This window comes from Theropithecus gelada, chromosome 1 (assembly GCF_003255815.1).
Source record: "Theropithecus gelada isolate Dixy chromosome 1, Tgel_1.0, whole genome shotgun sequence".
In the NCBI taxonomy this organism is placed as follows: domain Eukaryota; kingdom Metazoa; phylum Chordata; class Mammalia; order Primates; family Cercopithecidae; genus Theropithecus; species Theropithecus gelada.
In genome coordinates this window covers 12,707,910-12,728,480 of record NC_037668.1, presented here as the reverse complement: position 1 = coordinate 12,728,480, position 20,571 = coordinate 12,707,910, and the positions used below count along the sequence as shown (strand labels likewise).

At 44.0% G+C, this 20,571-nt stretch overlaps 1 protein-coding gene and 1 non-coding gene across 6 annotated transcripts in view; both read right to left on the bottom strand.

The window, feature by feature from the left end:
• Positions 1-20,571, bottom strand: part of LOC112618235 (myomegalin) — a 349,895-nt gene that overhangs the window by 37,613 nt on the left and 291,711 nt on the right. The gene's annotated exons all lie outside the window — the stretch shown is intronic.
• TRNAQ-CUG lies at positions 3,897-3,968 on the bottom strand. Its single transcript has one exon. It is a non-coding gene; the product is annotated as a tRNA-Gln (tRNA).

Here is a 20,571-nt window from a genome sequence, read left to right as displayed (position 1 = left end):
GCACTACAGGCGTGGGCCATTATGCCCTGCTAATTTTCACATGTTTTGTAGAGAAGGGGTTTCACCATGTTGTGCAGGCTGGTCTCCAAACTCCTGGGCTCAAGCAGCTCCGCGGCCTTGCAAAGTGCCAGGATTTACAGGCACGAGCAACTGCAACAGGTTTTATGTAATGCTTCTAACTTCAGCACTTTTAGCAAATTTATCTTCTGCGGGAGAGGTACCAATTCATATTCCAATTTACTTCTCAACTCTAATACTGTCCCTTTCTTCATTTACTTGCTGGCACANGTGGTTCTGAGAACGTCTTCTGGAGCCAGGCTGCCTTCACTTCAAATTCCTGCTTTCAAATCCTCCTTTGCTGGCTGAGTGACCCTGGGCAGGTCACTTAACGTCTTTGTGCATCTCAGTTTTCTCACATGGAAGGTGAAAGTGATAGTGTGACCTCGGCCTGAGGTAAGGACTAAATGAGTAAACATATGCACTCATCAACTGTGCATAACATGTGGCACTTTGTGATTCAGGCACAGTTGATAATGTGCGTATGTTACTCATGTGCATGTTAGCTCTTGTATTTTGCCTGCAACACTGCACAAAGAAAAGATGTGATGAAAACCATTTGTACTGAAGTTACAGCAGTGATACTTTCCAGTGACCCTGCACCATCCCAGGGAGACTGCAGCAATCCTCTCACCAGCAGTAACCTCCTGAGCTGGGAGGTTCTAGGAAGGCCCCTCAATCTCCAGCAGGTTTGACCTTCAAGGAGCTTCAGGGAATGAGCTAGAGAAGTATTTGTATCTAGGAGGAACTGGGAGTTTATTAGCTCATCCATACAGCTCATCCAAAGGGGAACAATGATTCAATTTCTGGCTTCAAATCTGCTCTAATAAAATTCTTATAGTTTTGACCGGGTGCAGTGGCTCATGCCTGTAATCCCCGCACTTTGGAAGGCCGAGGCGGGTGGATCACCTGAGGTCAGGAGTTCAAGACCAGCCTGGCCAACATGGTGAAACCCCATCTCTACTAAAAATACAAAAAGTAACCCGGCATGGTGGTGGGTGCCTGTAATCCCAGCACCTCAGGAGGCTGAGGCAGGAGAATCGCTTGAACCCGGGAGGCAGATGTTGCAGTGAGCTGAGATCACGTCATTGCACTCCAGCCTAGATGACAGTAGAAGACCCTGTCAAAAAATATATATATTTTTTATAGTTTTATAGTGGAAGACATTTCTACATGTAGGGGAGGAAAGATGACTTTTCCTCACCCAGCCTAGGTTCACTGCTGAGACCCTTACAGCAAAAGACAGACTAACAAGAGAAGAGCATATGTATTTATTTAATGTACGTTTTACATGACAGGAGCGCCTTCCAAAGGAAATGAAGGCCCATGGATACAGCTAAATCTCAGTTTTTTTTTGTTTTTTTGTTTTTTTGTTTAACAGTCAGTTTGTTGAAGAATGGATAATCATGGAGAAGTATGATAAGACAATAAGAGTATGACCTAGCAGTAACAAACTGAGGAAAATGTAGCCTGGCTTCTGTGTTCAGGCTCTTCTCTGTGTCCCTGTGTCTTCAGAATGGAGGATGCACCTCTCTGGTTACAGAGAGGGCACCTCTCACATTAGTGTCTTTTAATCGACTTCAGAGAAGAAGGGCAGCAGGTGGTGGGGTGACAATGACCTTCCTGCTTCTGTTGTTTACTCAAATTCCTTTAGCATAAAACATTCAATACCCCAAGATGTTGTATTTTGGAGTAGCATGTCATGAACCCCATCATGCTCATGCAACAAAACCCAGAATCTTTGAAGAGTGATGACTACAAAATATTTAAATTCAAAATACAAATGATGACCAAGTAGGGTGGCTCATACCTGTAGTCCCAGCAGGGAGGTGCAGGGAGGTCCAGGCAGGTGGATCACTTGAGTTCTGGAATTCGAGAGCTGCCTGGCCAATATGGCGAAAGCCCATCTCTAGTAAAAATACAAAAATTAGCCCAGCATGTGGTGCATACCTGTTGTTCCAGCTACTTTCAGGGGGTGGGGAATGAGTGGGCTGAGGATCAACTGAAACAATATCATATTTACAAATGATTTTTTTTCCTATAAGGCTAGTCAAGTGAAGCAGTGGAAGTGGAGAAGGAACAATGAAACCTGTAACTGGTTGTGATCAATTATTTGTAAACAGGAATGAATTTTTATGCACTATACACTGTTGTCAAATTTACATATGCTGCAAAACTGGAGGTGAACAGCAGTGCCCCGGTCCCGTTCCTACACTTATCTCTAGGGATAACAATTTTTTTTTTTTTTTTTTTTGAGAAGGAGTCTCGCTCTGTCACCCAGGCTGGAGTACAGTGGCCGGATCTCAGCTCACTGCAAGCTCCGCCTCCCGGGTTTACGCCATTCTCCTGCCTCAGCCTCCCGAGTAGCTGGGACTACAGGCGCCCGCCACCTCGCCCGGCTAATTTTTTTGTATTTTTAGTAGAGACGGGGTTTCACCGTGTTAGCCCAGATGATCTGGATCTCCTGACCTCGTGATCCACCCGTCTCGGCCTCCCAAAGTGCTCAGATTACAGGCTTGAGCCACCGCGCCCGGCCTGGGATAACAATTTTCAACGCGTGCAGCCAACCTGTATATAAATATTGTTACTCTTTGTCCAATTTTCCTCCCCAGGCCCTGCAGTCCAGCCTGCAAGGGGAAACAAGAGTTTGTGTGTTTCCTTACCTTCTAGTCCACTCCAAGGAGCCAAGAAGGCGTCATCTCACCCCCCTCAACCCCGGCTCGTCCTCCAAACTGAGCCCTTCAAAGACTGCGGTGATTTACACTCCTTCGTAATCGCTCTCAGCCCCAAAACATGAAAATGAGAGCGATGGTCCTGAGCGCCTGGAGCGACATCTTAGTTCGCTCCCAAGAGCCATCAGGAACCTCATTCCAAGTGCTCTGAAGAGCAGGAGAGAACATTTTTAACTCTGGTAGCGTCCTAAGGCGTCTTCTCCTTGGGGCAGGGTTCTGACGGGACGAGGGGGAGCCCCACCGTCAGGGACTCGCCCCTCAGAGCTGCTCAGGCTCCTCTTCCCCGTGGTGCCGCGGGAGCTCGGCCGGGGCGGCGGAGGATCAGAACCCGCGCTCCCAGGCCGTGTGCTTGAAGAGGCTGCCGGGAGGATTTCTCTTTCCGGCTCAGATCTTGGGATAAATAAATGAGATTTCCCGGAGTCAGGTTCCGAAGCTTAGTGAAACAGTGACTTTTAGGGTCCGCAATAGAGACGCAGGCGCTAAAGATTCGGCATAAAAATCTTAATATGAAGAAGTGAATAAATTAACATTCAGAATCAGATGGACCATGTGAATAAAGCAGTGCTACTCCCAAGTTAGGTCTCCAACCATCCATCCTAAGCTGAGACACAATCTCCAATGACTGAGCTAACCCCATCAAAATTTCCCACGTCACCATTTACTTACCAAAATGACAATGGGTGACATTACGAGATTTTCCGGGTGAAAGGAATCTCTGGGTCTAGGACTGAGGGGCGGCAGCCTTTTTAGTGGAGGAGACCTCTCACCCCGAGGCGGGGGAGCGGGAGGTCCGGGCCTCCGATTGCTGGGTGCCACGAGGCTCGCCCAGGAAGGGGACCCTGCAGGCTCGGTGATCCCGACTGGATGATTCGGCAATTTCCCTGTGGTCCCGGCCACTGTAAAAACCTGGCTTCTGGGACCCCGAACACCGACGACGGAGACGAAGAGGGGACAAGGAGCGCGGGGGACATCGCGAGGCTTAGACAGCGGGAGCAGAAGGGACACGGAGGCCCGCAGCTCAGTGCTTGTGGACGTCAGTGGAATCCCCATTCCTTTTAGGGAGTAAAACACGGCACTACCGCCCTAATTAAACAGAAAGGTACACAAAGGTTCCACCGAGACTCGAACTCGGATCGCTGGATTCAGAGTCCAGAGTGCTCACCATTACACCATGGAACCTCACAATGCAAATTTGCTGGTGGTGTCTGAATTCCTAATAAGTGGCAATAGTTCCCACCCACCCATGTCAAGGCATTTCTATTATCCCACAAGCAACACTCGAGGAAGGTGGATCAGTAGGAAGGAGCCATCCCTCTTGCTTTCTCTCTGCCCTCTCCTTTGATCGGCTCCTATCATTGCATTTGTACCTCGGAAAACGAGGCAACATCCACTGTGGGTTTAGGGCCAGAGAAGAGCCCTTGAAGCCTCCGTCATAAGAGTTTCCTGTGCCGAGGTGAAATTCCTTCCTTCCTTCCTTTCTTTCTTCCTTCCTTTTCTTTCTTTCTCTCTCTTTCTCTCTCTTTTCCTTCTTTCCTTCCTTCCTTTCTTCCTTCCTTCCTTCCTCTTTCTCCCTCCCTCTCTTCCTTCCTCCCTCACTTATTTTCTTTCTTTCCTTCCTTCCCTTCTTTCTTTCCTTCCTCTTTCTTTTCTTTTCTTTCTTTCTTTCTTTCTTTCTTTCTTTCTTTCTTTCTTTCTTTCTTTCTTTCTTTCTTTGCATTGAGATAGAGTCTCCTTTGTTGCTCAGGCTGGAGTGCAGTGGCAGTGGGCAATCTCCCCTCACTGCAACCTCCATCTGTTGGGTTCAAGTAATTGTAAACCCCAGTAGCTGGGATTACAAGCGTGGGCCACCATGCCTGGCTAAATTTTGTATATTTAGTAGAGATGAGGTTTCGCCATGTTGGCCAGGCTGGTCTCAAATTCTTGACCTCAAGTGATTTGCCCACCTTGACTTCCCAAAGTACTGGGATTACAGGTGTGAGCCACCGCGCCCAGCCTGGAGATGAAATGTCTGCAAAATTTCTGTTATTTTCTTTATGCTTTCCCTCTTTTCTGTTTGCCCAAAGAGGCTAGATGATTGTCAAAACAGGACAAGGGACTTCCTGGGCGCCTTGCCCCCTTCCTCCCTGTAGTATATAATAGAAGACAGCAATCAAGTGAGATTGGGAAGCAGGGAATCCTTCATTTTCTTCTTCATATACATCTATGTTTGGTTGGTTGGTTGGTTTTAACAAAATTTTCTCACCAGAAATGGAGATTTGTTGGATTTAAAATAAATGCAATCTGCCATGTTTTATATTTCTATAAAACACTCAAACCAGGCCATACTCACCTGCTATGACTCAAAATCAACCATATACTGTTGAGGTCAGGAGGCAGAGCCCTGACATTTAAGCTCAGGGTGTTTTCTCTGAATTGGCCAAGTTGATGCCATTCCAATTTCTCAATATCTCATGATCCATTAATTGCAGTCTGTAAAAGTTTACATGTATTGTTACTGAAAGCCCAGGAGTTCGGTCTAGGCCCTACTGCTCAGCTCACAGAAAACCAATCATTGAGACATTGAGTGTTGCCGAGGAAGAAGGATTTAATTGGGTGCTGCAGCTGAGGAGCTGGGAGATGAGTCTCAAATCAATCTCCCAGATCAACTAAAGTGAGGGGTTTATTTAGCAGGGAAGAAACGTAACTGTGTGTGGGAAAAGAGGAACTAGGGAAGGATGAGGAAGCATTCATGATGAGTGAGGGGGCTGACATCTTATTGTTTGGAGGCTGTGATCTGCTGAGTTTCAGGTCTATGATGCTTTTTGAGAGGCCTGAGGGTCCTTTCCTGAGGAAGGAACTCAGATAAAACAAATGTAAGTTTCAAGCTTTAAGACCAGAAGGGTCCATGTCTATGTCCAAAAACACTGTCTATGGGACTATTGGATCGATTTCAGTCCCCACTTTCTATTTGTCAGTTCTTCAATCATGGGGAATCTGGTCATCCAGCTTCCTGGCTGTGTCATGTGGAGAAGGGGCACCCTGAGCAGCTCCACACCATGGGTGACTGCATGGCCACCCAGGAATCAAACGTTCATCTAATACTGTAGTTTCTCCTGAAACACAACACAATCTTCCTCTCTCCAGTTCCCCATTTCCACTAAAGACAAAACACAGCAGGACCAACCTACCTGCAAAAGAAGCTTCAGTTCCGTATATTTGGCCTGATTACCCACACAAAGTGCAGCAAGAATCATTGTTCATATAGGCTCTCCTAAATGGACTTTGCTGGAACATTTCACAACGCCATTTCAGGCAAAGCCCTGGGAAAATTATCAATTCCTCCACCTGTATCAGGTTATAAAAGAAAACAGAATCTTATTGAACTTATGCAAACAAACACATGGTCATGAGTTAAGAATATTGAGTTTACAAATTCTGGAGAAATTTGGCAGAGAGAAAAATATGCCTCAAATTCTGTTTAGAAGACTATTCTACTCAATTGTTGCAGGCTATAAATAGCTCAAAAGGAAACAAGTTCTCCAGACTCTGAAGAATCAACAGTGTTTCAAACAAACAAACAAAGACCATAAAAACTTATTTCAGTCCTCTATTAGTCCAATCCATGCAATCATCTCCTGCTCTGCTTCATACTGGGCTAGCAATCTCTATGAACACATCAGCCTTTCTATTAGTGCCTTGGAAATTTTCTGTTTGGTTCAATGGCATGATCTCCAAGTTATCAGAAACCTGCCTCCAAGAGTCCTTTTCATGGACTTCCCCAAAGAACCAAGGCCTGGACTGTAACTGATTATAAGTAACTTTTTTAAGAAGAATCAAAGCAAAACAACAATTGTGGATGACAAAAGCCTTAAGACAGCCATAGTTATAGACACAGTTGACAAGGGAATTCTGTTGCTTTTGTGGCACCCGACAATTTAACATAATAATCGTAATTATCACTGGCAGCATATCAGAACTCTAGGAATCTCATACAATCCTGGAACACACATTAACAACACATCTGTGTCAACAGAACCCAAAGGAAGTGAAACACCACCTCAGATTTGACAATGCTTCTTGCATAATTCTAGCATAACAAATAAGCCTAAGAAGCCTAATATATCTCTCTTGGACTTCAAGAACTTAGTATCCAAAAAGTTAATTTGAGGTCCAAAAGGCTCAATATGGAAATTTTACTCTTAGAAAGTTTGCCGAAGTTTTGAAAGACTTGATATCACAAAATAGGATCATAGGTCACCTTAAAATAGTCAATCATTTAGCCAAAAGGTAAAAAAAAATACTGTATCTATTATTAATATTACACAAACATTTTGATGAAGAGAAAACCAAATTTTACCTTTGTGTAGTGTATTAAAATGTTAAAGCTAATTGTAATAAAACCTTATACACAAATTTAATTATAATCAGTTTGACCATAAGGTAAGAGTTTCAAAAACCTTTCATGACCTTTTATACTTTTCTATGATAGAGCAGATGAATGCTCTAGAAAACCCTGTTATTCCGATATATGGGCCTAGTTGCTGGCCTTGCATCAGGGTGCTTCTAAGTGTAATGTCTAATTTATAGAAAATCTCTGAATTTGAGAGTCCAGGGTGGGTGGATCGCTTGAACTTAGGAGTTTGAGACTAGCCTGGGCAATATGGTGAAACGTTGTGTCTACCAAAAATACAAAAAAAAAAAAAAAAAAAAGGAAGGAAAGAAAGAAAGAGGGAGGGAGGGAGGGAGAGAAGGAAGGAAGCAAGGATGGAAGGAAGGAAGGAGAGAAAAGAAAAGAGAAAGAAAAAAAAATTTCTGAACTAAAGTTCTCCCTCAAACTCCAGCCTTACAATTCTCATGTGCCCACCTCTTCTGTCTAGAGGAAGAGGGGGTACGAGATGGAAAAGGGGACATGTGGGATTGTTGGGTGTAGAGGGATTGAATGGTTTCAATTTCTGGTTCCGTCTCTCATGAAAGCAGTTGGTTTTGATTGTCATCTTCCCCAGGGTCTGATTGATGAGGCATTGATTGGTGTCAATATTCAAGATTTAGCAGGAGAAAGTGCCCTTTTCAGACCCAGGAGTCAAACCTCTGTAAGCTAATAGCACAAGGATTAGTTAACAGGACATTTGTACTGCAGAAAGTTCTATTTCTCTCTCTCACATCACCAATAAAAACACTGTGATCTGCTGTCAAGTAGTTACTGCCTGCAGCGCTTCAAACGACCGTATTAAAGTGGTTAGGATACTCCTTGCATGGCAACATGTAGTTGCCAGCATTCTAATGACAGAACTGTGATCAAAAGCATCAAAAATGTGACAGGACCTATGCCAAACTTTTCAAAGTAAGGCAATTAAATTTTCTCTCCATCATTTAACAAAATGCTAAATGCATATATCAGTTTTGGAAATTCCGTATGAGGATAAATAATCTCATTTTATTTAAATACTAAACAACAAAACAAGAACAAAATGAGAATAAACACACACTCATTTCTTTTCAGCTATTTTACTTATTTATTTTGAGACAGAATCTTCCTCTGTCATCCAGGTTGGGGTACAGTGGCAGCATCTCAGCTCACTGCAAACTCCACCTTCGAGTCCCAGGTTCAAGGAATTCTCCTGCCTCAGCCTCCCGAGTAGCTGGAATTATAGGCGGGCACCACCATGCCCAGCTGATTTTTGTGTTTTTAGTAAAGACAGGGTCTTGCCATGTTGGCCAGGCTTCTGGCCTTGAGCTCCTGGCCTTCAGTGATCTGCCCACCTCGGCCTCTCAAAGTGCTGGAATTATAGGAATGAGCCACCACACCTGGCCTTCTTTTCAGCTATTTTAAAAGAGCATAATCACATATTTCCAAGATTGGTTTCTAGATACAGTACTGATTACTGATTAGGTCGCTTTCACCATTAAAATCTTCAAAACAGTGCAACAATTGTACACATTTTATTTTCAAGTACACACATGACAGCCCAACTGTGATACAAGGCTTGAGATAAAAAATCACTAGAAATTCTCACAACTTTTTTTATTACCACTTCATCCAAGTGAATGTCACTTAATTTTAATAATGCTAAACACAACTTAAGGAGGTTGAGAGAAATCCAATCAATATAATATCCTTAAGGACAAGGCCAATCTTTCTGAACATGGAAACTTTGTATCCACATCACAGTTTTTCCTCATTAAAGGAAAGGGTCTGCAACCAACTCAAACAATTGATTGAAACCACCTCACATTACTGATTGCATTGAAAGTGTACCAAACCTCAGGCCATGGGTGCCTGAGTCCTAGTGTTTCTGTGACATCCCCTTGGGGTAGCGGAACTCTACCTTTCAATGATGGGGAGTCTTGGGAAAGAGCAAGTCTCCTCCCCTTGTCCAGTATAGACAGATTTTGTGTCTAACCCACCTCAGCAGTTGGCCTACCCCTGGGGCCAAGGGTTGGACAACATCAGTGGTAGATGCCTTTTGTTTTATGTGAGAGAAGCAACCAGGTTTTGTGCCTGTACTCTGGTGGTGGTCGATCATGCGATCATGACTTATATGCCTACACCACCGTGGCAAGCTCGAGAAATTCTCTTTCCCTGCCACATGTGTCTTGTCAGCACTAAGGACGTGGGAGGAAAGACACAGCAAATGGGCAAAAACATGCTATGTGTCTGGAACTCTCAGAGATTCTAAGCTGTCACAATACTTCACACTTGGCCTTTAAGAAATGATGAACAACACTTCAGTGATTTTTCTCCAACCAACATTTATGGCTGCCGTCTTTTCCTTCCATTATCTGTCAAAGATGAACTGCTTCATGTGTTTGTCCTTCTATAGGTAAGTTCCTCATGCTTTGTACTTCAGCTGACTCAGGGGCCTTGCAACTTCAGCTCTCTGGTGGGATCAAAACACATGATTTTGTAGACCATACAGCTTTTTCTTGTCATTAGAGTGGGAACAACTGTCTCTTGCAGCTTTCTATATTTTAAACAACTGTTGAATCACATGTCTGTTTTATACAATCCTTATCTTTTCCTCCATTTCTGGGCTATTTTCCCTTCAAGATAGTACACAAATTCTTTTAGCCGATCACTTCTTTTGAGGCTATGAGGTAGACATAGTGAGCACCTTGACAATCCCTGCAAATGAGCCTGTTCATTAGGTGCTCATGGGAAATCTGGGCCCAGACGAGTACTGAAACCCACAACTGTCACCCACAGCTATAGTTGAATTTTTGTCATGAGGCTCTTTCTCCTCAATCAGCATACTAGTTTTAGAACAAGTTTGATTTTGGGACTATCTTAAAATAGGCTTCCTGAGTGGCTACTAAGATTTGCTGGGGCTCCAGTTTCTGGTCAAATGTGAGCCAACAGAGTAAAGACAACATTCTTTACCCAGAAGAAGGCAACAGTACATGGATACACTGTATTTTTCATCAACCTCAGAACAATTATATCAACGAATATTTAAATTAGTGATTGAAATACTTGTTTCCCAAAGCACGTGATGCTGAAAGTTGGAAAAGTTGCCTTGGTTGTCTAATGATTGTGTGCTCAGATTGAATTTGAGGGTACACAAGTTGCGCCTCCAGTGGAAAAGATTCTAAGAACTGGATGTGGGTAGAGGATGCAATTATGGAACTTGGTATATCTTTCCCCCTTCTTTTCTTTCTTCCCATTTCGACTAGTCTTGTAACGCTAGGCCCAGGCATCAATATACATACAACTAAAAAAGGCAGTATCAGTGCCTTTTTAAAAATCTATACAATGAAATTAGATGGTGCCTATTGCTAAAGTTACTTTAACTTCACATCATGTAGCCCAATAAGGTGAATGCCACCCACCTACCAAGGGCGTTAGTCAAGGAAGCTCAGGCTTCCACAGAAAAATACCAAAGGTTGGGTGGTTTAACAACAGACTTTTATTTTCTCAGTGTTCTGGAGGCCAAAAGTCCAAGATCGATGGGCTAGCAGAGCTGGTTTCTGAGGAGGCCTCTCTTCCTGGCTTGCAGAAGGCCACTTTCTTGCTTTGTGTTCCCATAGCCTTTCCTCTGTGCCTGTGTGGAGAAAGAGAGATATTCTTTGATGCCCTTCCTCTTCTTATAGGACACCATTCTGACCAGATTAAGGCCCCACTTGTGTGGCCTCATTAACCTTAATTACCTCCTTAAAGACTCTATCTCTAAACACAGTCAAATCTGGGGATAAGCTTTCAACATATGAATTCAGGGGAAAACTATTCATTTTTTAACACCAAGTAATAGGGACAAGACTAAGATTCTTTTTTTCTTTTTTTTTTTTTTGAGACAGAGTTTAGTTCTTGTTGCCCAGGCTGGATGGCAGTGGCATGATCTAGAATCACCGCAACCTCTGCCTCCCGGGTTCAAACGATGCTCCTGCCTCAGCCTCCCAAAGTGCTGGGATAACAGGCATGCACCACCATGCCTGGCTAATTTTGTATTTTTAGTAGAGATGGGGTTTCTCTATGTTGGTCAGGCTGGTCTCGACCTCCAATCTCAAGTGATCCGCCTGCTTCAGCCTCCCAAAGTGCTGGGATTACAGGCGTGAGCCACTGCACCCAGCGATCTTACGATTCTTTACCTATTAAATCCTATGGCATTTAGGCCCCTGGTGGTGGGGCCAGGAAGAAGTTGTTAGCAAGGCTGCTATTATTGCTAATTCTACGATTAGGAAAGCACACCTGAGCTGAAGTGCCTGGCTTATGGGAAACAGTGCAGGTCAAACAGGCATGAAATCAAAATAGGGGGAAATTGTAGTAAACAAAAGCAGTGCTCTTATGTGAGTCATGCATCCAGGAAGGATTAAAATTGTGCAATTTCATGGAAATCCTGTTGTCTTTATTAGGAGAATTACTTTACAAGGTTTATTAACTGGGGGGAAAGGATGGTGTGGATTAAGGACCACACCTGATTGCTCATCTTAATGTGAATTCTTGACTAAACAGCTATAGGGTGTGAAGGAAAGATCAGCAGTCAAAGAAAACTCAAAGATTTTTCAAGTGAGCATGTGGAAGGATGCAGTTTCCATCCACAGAGCTGAGAAAATACCATGTGCGGCAGGTTGTAGGAGGAAAAACAGAGATCAGCTCAGGGCCCCAAAACCTTGCTTGAGTTTTCCATTCACCCTGTTGCCATTTCTACATCCCCTTGAGATTTTTGTGAGTCTGAATGCAGAGTTGCTTGGCCACTTCTCCCCCTGGGCACCAGTCCTCTCACCTCCTCCCAACAGCGTCTTCCATGGCCCTGGCTCTGATGACCATCTCCCAACACGATGTCATCCTGCAAAGGTGATCTGAGCCATAACTGGGGCAAGGCCATCCACTCTTTGACTTGTGTGGCATTGGTGGGCCCCAGGAGTACATCACTGTTTCTCAGGGTAATAGGTCTTTTGTATGGAACTCTTCTTCTGAGGAAAACAGGGAGGAAAGAGCCTGAGGGGTGGAAAGCCAGGGCTGTACCAGGGAGCCTAGGAAAGCTGAGCCTAGGTTCTCAATGCAAAGAACATTTATGACCTGAGAAGTTCTACTCAGTTACTATTGTTAGTTTAGAATCTCATCAATGAAAACGGTATAGAAATTTCTTTTCTTCCTGGTTATATGTGCACCTACATAATATCCTTAATTTTGCCTCTTGACTCACAAGCCTACAACACTTCCTATCTCCCTGGCCCGTTGCAGAAAAAGTTTGCTGAAGTCTACAGACAGCAATGCCCCATGCTTTACAGAAAAAGACACCCAGGAATCTCTTTTACTAATTTTCATTTGTTGGACATTTTTCCTGGTCACCAATAAGTTCCCTTTGTTGGCTTGTAATGATTAGTCTCTGGTTGGTTGTCATTTGCAATGACACTATATATACTGGGACCTCAAAGCAGAAAAACCATAGAAGAAAACCTAGGAAATATAATTCTCAATATCAGCCATGGCAAAGAATTTATGGCCAAGTCTACAAAAGCAAATGTAGTAAAAACAAAATTCACAAGTAGGACGTAATTCAATGAAAGAGCTTCTGCACAGCAAAAGAAACCATCAACAGAGTCAACAGACCAGCTACAGAATGGGAGAAAATATTCACAAACTGTGAATCTGACAAAGGTCTAATGTCCAAAGTCTGTCAGGAACTTTAAAAAATCAACAGCAACAAAAAATAATCCCATTAAAAAATGGGCAAAGCGACATGAACAGGCACTTCTTAAAAGAAGACATACAAGCAGCCAGCAAACACAGGAATAAATGCTTATCATCACTAATGATCAGAGAAATGCAAATCAAAGCTACAATGAGATACCATCTCACACCACTCAGAATGGCCATTAATAAAAATTCAAAAACCAACAGATGCTGATAAAACTGGAGAGAAAGCATATAAACCCTTGGAGTGAATGTAAATTAGGTCAGTCACTGTGGAAAGTAGTTTGGAGATTTCTCAAAGAACCTACAACAGAGCTGCTATTCAACCAGTAATCTCATTACTGGTTATATACACAAAGGAATGTAAATCATTAAAACAAAAAGACACATGCACTCCTATGATTATCACCAGGTTATTTACAATAGTGAAGATGTGGAATCAAACAAAGTGTCCATCAATGGTGGATTAAATTTAAAAAAAAAATGTGGTACATACACAACATGGAATACTACACACCCATAAAAAAGAATGAAATCATGTCTTTTGCAATAACATAGATAGAACAGGAGGCCATAATCTGGAGGAAACTAATGCAGAAACAGAAAACGAAATACCGAATGTTCTCACTTAGGAACGGGACCTAAATATTGAGCTCACATGGACATAAACATGAGAATCGTAGACACTGTGGACTACCATGAGGTAGGGAGGGAGGGAGGGAGGGAGAGTGGGCTGAAAAACTAGCTATTGGGTACTATGCGAACTACCCGGACCCGACATACCCATGTAGCAATCCTACACATGTACCCTTGGTACATAAAATAAAACTGAAATTTTAATAAGAATAAAATTATATTACACTAAAAAAATTACTGCACAGAAAGTAAACTAATCATGGATTTTAAAAAATTAAATATTACAAATAAAGGTCTAAAATCAATAATCCAAACTTACACTGTAGGAAACTGAAAGAAAACAAGAGCAAATCAAGTCCAAAGTGAGTGGAAGACAAGAAACAATGAACACTGGAGCAGAAATCAAGGAAATCGAAAACCAGAAATCAACAGAGAAAAGTCAACAAAACCTGGAGAGTGTTCTTTGCAATGACCAATAAAATTGATAAACCTTTAGCTGGTGAACCAAGAAACAATGAGAAAAGATACAAATTACTAATATGAAAAAGAAAAGAAGGACTCTCACTACTGATCTCGTGGACATTAAAAGGATAGTAGAGGACTATTAAAAACAATTCTCTGCTCACACATTTGATCACTTCGATGAATTGGATCAAGTCCTTGAAAGATAAAGTTGACAAAACCTCATACAAGGAGAAATAGATAACCTAGATAGGTCTCTATCTATTAATGACATTGAAGCAACAATTAACAACTTTCCAGAACAAAGCACCAGGTCTAGATGGTTTCACTACCAAACATTTAAGGAAGAAACTGTACCAATTCTCTTCAGAAATAGAAGCCCAGGGAACACGTCTTAACTCCGGTCTAGGAGGCCAGCTTCACCCTAGTAGCAAAACCAGACAAATGGTTTTGAACCAGGATGTTGAACTCGTCTGGACTGCTGACCAGCTCCTGAAACTCAACCCCGGAAGAACTGTAGAAGCGAGAAGAAAACATGGCTAACGGGAACTGTAAAAATTGGTAAACCTCCTGTAGAGACCGAGGCAGTACTGAACTGGTGTGTGTGGAAGGTTGATGTTCACCGATAGCAGAGAGAGAACAAGAGGGAGGAAAGTATTTTCGGTTCTGCTCTTGCGTCTCTTTCCATGGCTCTGGGCCAACTGCGCTTCTTACCCCTTCACGAAAGAGATTTGTCAGCGGCTCTTAATCCACCAATGCCGCAGCTGTGATGTGACATCGGGACCCATACAAGCTTCGCTGAGGAAAAGAGTAGACAAAAACGGGGTGAAACTGGATAATCGCGGGGCTTTCCTCTTCAGAGCGTCCTCCCCAGGCCTCCAGAGCTAACGACTGCCATGGCCTCCCCACCACGCTGCTTCAAGAGAAGCATTAAAAAGAAACCCTTGGACAGAAGACTTGCCTGGTGGAGTGTAAAACAAACAGGGGTGATAGAAATGAGATTTGGGGACGTGCTGTTCTCCACTCGGGGCCCGTCCTTCATTTTGCCGAGACCACCAAAGACTGGGCCTTCCTCGACAGGAAGGTCCGAGACCCCTCTCCGCAGCTCTCCTCATCTGCACGCGGGTTCCTCCCCACACGCCTCCCCTTTCCCTGGGTTCCAGTTCCCCATCACTGCGTGTGTCCGCCCAACCCCACTGCTTCTCTCCTTTCGGGAATGTCATTTCTTGAGCCGCACTCCATCGCGAGATATGCTCCAATGGTCTATCCAAGGTCCAGGCAGACAATTAGTGACCAGGTTACTCTTAGTATTGCAGGGATCCGACAGCAGAGATGATAAAAGTCGCGCCGGTTTTAGGGTCAAATATGTAGAAATGCAGAGACCAACCAGACCCATTGGCTGCTTCAAAGACTGTCTCTGCAAAGTCTCTGCTTAGATAAATTCCGCTCCGGGGCCGGGATCACGCCTGTAATCCCAGCACTTTGGGAGGCCGAGGCCGGTGGATCATGTGAGGTCAGTAGTTCAAGATCAGCCTAGCCAACATGGTGAAACCCCGTCTCTACTGAAAATACAAAAATTAGCAGGAAATGGTGGCACATGCCTGTAATGGCAGCTACTTGGGAGGCTAAGGCATGAGAATCACTTGAGCCCGGAAGGTGGAGGTTGCAGTGAGCCAGAATTGTGCAACTGCACTCCAATCTGGGCGACAGACTGAGATTCTGTCTCAAACAAACAAACAAAAATAAATAAATAAAAGAAAAATAAATTCCGCTGCGTAAAGAACTCAAGGAGGACTACACAGTATTTCCGCCCCCCTCCCCCCCCCCCCCCGCCCCGTCCACTTCTGCCTCCTTTTTTTCCTTTATTAGGGCGGCACAGTAAGTAAATGTAAAAACCACAGGGCACAAAGACAGGACGCTGCATTTGCCGGAAATGAAATCCAGGTCTCCCATGTGGGAGGCGAGAATTCTACCACCGAACTGCCAATGCCTCCTGACCCCAAGCTCTGCAGCCTTGGAAACAGTTAAGACACAGACTTGTGGACAGGAGTCAAGATTTTCGCTGTTCTCTTTGGAAGATGTGGCTAACAAAAAAGACACCCAGAGCAAAGGCTTGCAGTGGAGATTTGCATCAAGCAACACCACAAAGTTATGGCTTCACATTAAAAGAGCTGACTTGAAAAAGCCTTATTCTGAGTAGACTCTGTGCAACTGGGTAACAAACCTCTGTAGGAAAACATCAGAAATTCACCCAGCTTCTTGTCTCTAGTACTGTATCCAGTGTGAACCTGTGGAAAGTTCTTGCCTTGCTTGTTGATGTCTTCTCTTTGCCTCCCCGTTGCTTGGTGCCTCCCAAACCCTTTCCTCCCAACCTTGACAGGAACATCAGTACTTTCCTCAAAAAGGCCTTCAGGACCCAGGAGTTTGAAAAGCTGAACCCTTGGGACTGTGCCTGGGATACTCCAACAGACCAGGGCGATAATTGAACTTCCCTTCTCCTACACCTCTTTCCTGGAAAATGCCAGGGACCAGATCTTGCTTTTAACTTCTTATGCCTTACAGAGACCTAAACAAGAGCGAAGAAATGGACATTTCACTCCAAGATTTCTTCCCTTCACCTGGCCCTGGCCGGCCACCCAAGGAGGCCAGTTCAGGGAAAAACAGTTCCATTTGACTCTAGTTAGATGCTGGGATATTCCTCTAGCTAACATAAAGCGTTCTTTTGCTGTGTGCTTTTGTCAGACATTCATGTTTTCACTCTCATTCTTTTGTTTATAACGAGCATGGTACAGATTTGCACCGCTCTTTTTTTTGTTGTTGTTTGTTTTCTTTCCTTTTTACATTTTTTGTTTCCAACTTTTATTTTAATTTCAGGAGTACATGTGCAGGATGTGCAGGTTTGTCTCTTAGGTAAATCTGTGCCATGGTGGTTTGCTGCACAGATCATCCCATCACCCAGGTACTAAGCCCAGCATCCATTAGCATTCTTCCTGATGCTCTCCTTCCTCCCAACTCCCACCTTCCAACAGGCTCCAGTGTGTGTTGTCCTTACCCCCCAACCCCATGTTTCCATGCATTCTGATATTCAGCTCTCACAATAAGTGAGAACACACGGTGTTAGGTTTTCTGTTTCTGTGTTAGCTTGCTAAAGATAATGTGCACTGCTTTTGACCCAGTGTGGTGGTTCACATCTGTAATCTCAGCACTTTGGGAGGTCAAGGCAGGTGGATCACGAGGTCAGGAGTTTGAGACCAGCCTGGCCAATATGTGAAATCCTGTCTCTATTAAAAATATGAAGATTAGCTGGGCATGGTGGCGTGTGCCTATATTCCCAGCTACTTGGGAGGCTGAGGCAGAAGAATCCCTTGAACACAGGAGGTAGAGGTTGCAGTGAGCCGAGATCGAGTCACTGCACTCCAGCCTGGTAACAGAGCGAGACTCTGTCTCAAAATAATAATAATAATAATAATGATAATAATAATGTGCACTGCTTTGAATATTTAACCCTTTCCTGCCATTAAACCATTAGAGCTGGCATTTCCTTTTCTATCCAATCGGAGAGACTTAGATCCATTATAATTCAGAGTAATTAGCGTTATGTTGGAGATGATTGGCATAGTTAGTCTCATTCCCACCACCTCATTGTATGATTTCTGTGTTTCTGCTTTGTTTATAAAATCTCTTCCTGCGTTTCTTAACTAGACTGTTCTGTTTGGGTAAGTTTTTTGTTTTCCTGTAGTGTTTTTGAAATTCCATATCCCGGATTAGTCAATATATTCTGTTAGATCTCAGGTGCACAGGAAGAAGGTAATCATGTACCTTAGCTCAGGGCACATTATGGTAGCTGCTCTCAGCAAGGCCCTTACTGTCTTTCCTTCTTTTCTCTGTTCTTCCCACTCCCATTCCCCTGTCCACTTCTAGACACACGTTCTGAGGAGTTTAATATATGCTCTTTTATCCCACACTTTCTCTGCATATTTTAATAAAGGGATGTCTTTGGAGAACATGCATTGTTCTTTGGGAGTGAGGTGTGTTAAAACAACTTTAAAGTGTGAATTGGTTTCCGAAAACCCATTCCATCCTCTTTACTCCATTCTGTGTACTATCTTCTCAACTTTTCTATTCTAATACAAAAGTTTGCGTATAGGCCAGGCACGATGGCTCACGCCTCTAATCCCAGCACTTTTGGAGGCTGAGGCGGGCAGATCATGAAGTCAGGAGTTTGAGACCAGCCTGGCCAACATGGTGAAACCATGTCTCTACTAAAAATACAAAAATTAGCCAGGCATGGTGGTGCACTCCTGTAATCCCAAGTACTCAGGAGGCTGAGGCAGAAGAATTGCTTGAACCTGGGAGGCGGAGGTTGTAGTGAGTGGAGATCATGCAATTGCACTCCAGCCTGGGCAACAAAGCAAGACTCTGTCTCAAAAAAAAAAAAAATAAAAATAAAAAAAAAATAAAAATAAATAAAGAGAGAGAGAATACAGTAGTGCCACCATTCTAAAACACTGTCTGATAGTTTCTAATACAGTTAAAAATACACTTACTTCATGACCCACCCATTCCATTACTAGGTTTATACTCAACAGAAATGAAGGCACAGGCCCATAAAAAGGCCCATAGTAGAATATTTGGAAACAGCTTATTCACAATAGCCATAACTAGAAATATCACAAGTGTCCATCAACTGTAGTATATTCACATGTTGGAATAACACTCATCAATAACACCAAAGAGCTGACATACATGCCATAAAATGGAAGCATCTCATACCATTGTTGCATTAAAAAAAAAAAAGTCAAAATCAGTATAGTCCTTTACGTGATTTCTACAAGAAGCAAAAGTAAATCATGAGATAGAAATCAGAATGGTGATCGGCTAAGTGGGGATGGGGTGAGGATTGACTGGAAAGGGGCTCCAAGGACTTCTTGGTCTGTTGAAAACGTCCCATAACTCCATCTATGTGATGGTTTCTTTTGTCAAAATGCACTGGGCCACACACTTAAGATTGGTGCACTTTGGTCTCTGCGGATTATACTTCAGTCATTTACTGATAGCAAAAAATAAAATAAAATAAAAATAAACAAATAAATACATAAAAACAAAATTAAAGATTGTGGTTGGGGAATGTCATTAACTTTAGATTTTATTGTATTCTTTCTGTTTCACTTAAAATACCCAGTTGGAGTGCGAACTCTCGTCTTCTCTTGTTCATTTCTGATTTGGCCTGAAGGGGCCCCACGGATTTTTGAAATATCTGAGCCAGAAAAACGGGTACGGCCACATCATGTCAACAGTAAAAGATTCTGATAAGGTTGACTGAGAGGGGGCACCTCACCTTTTGGGTGTTGTACTTGCTCAGAGAGGGCGTAAAAGTCTTTCAAGATGATCGGACCTCTAGGCATGCAGGGTAGGGGTTCTTTCTATTCTTGTCGCTACAGAGAGCTCCAAAGCCACAGGAAAGTTGTGACTTCTCTAGCTACAGGTAAACGGCGCAGCCTAGGCTGAGATTAGAGGCGAAAGGGAAAAAAGAGCTCTACACCCTAGGAGGAACATTGCGGTGATTCGGCTTCCAGCCAAGGCTGCTGCGGCCACAGCGCAGAGGACTAACCACAATACTATCACCGCGAGCCATAGGAGCTGAAGCGCGCTGGGCTCCTTCTTTAAACTTAATGCAGGGCTGCTTCCGTTTTGGAGACGTAAGGGTCCGCGTAGATTTTGTTCTTCCTTGGTGTCTCTCCATTTTTGCTCCCTTTCTTCCCCATTCTGCTACAATAGAAAAACACTTCTCATCTCTCCCTTGTGCAGTCCTTACCGCTGCACAAAGCTACTGCGAAGTTTCGTCTCCCGGGTGCACGCCTCTGCCGCCTTCCTTGCCCTCCTCCTCGCAATTCCCTGTTGTATTCACCCCCTGCCCGGCTCCCGGCCTCCTGCCCCAGAGAGGCACCCAAAAACAGCGCAGCTGAGTCCCCGCAGCTCCACCGCTCAGAGTGGCAAGAGAGGCCACTGGAGGCCTCGCCCCTTGCCAGCCCCACGGGATGCCGAGAAATCAATCGGAATAAATGCTTTCCAAAAAAGAACTTACTTTCCCTTCGCGACTAGCCTCCGCAACATGTGGAAATCCTGTCTCTACAAAAAATACGAAATTAGCCGGGCGTGGTGGCGCGCGCCTGTAGTCCCAGCTACTTGGGGGCTGAGGCACGAAGATCGCTTGACCCCGGGAGGTCGAGGCTGCAGTGAGCCATTTTTGCACCGCTGCACTCCAGCCTGGGCGACCAAGTGAGATCCTGTTGCAAAACAAAACAAAACTTCCCCATAGAAAAATAGTTCATGATTTACATTCTCAGGATTCTTCAAAGGACTAAAAGCTAAAGGCGAGGATGGATTCACTGGACAAGTCCTAGTCGTGCGCCCTGGTGAGTGGCAGACCCTGCTCCCCGCGAGGGGACCAAGAGCGACTCTCACCACCATCCCTGCCCTGGTGGAGCCCCTGCGCGCGGACACAGGATCCGAAGACGGCAGCGGAAACTCCGCAGCGGCCCTGAAAGTGACTGGGCAGGGTGGGCACAGGCT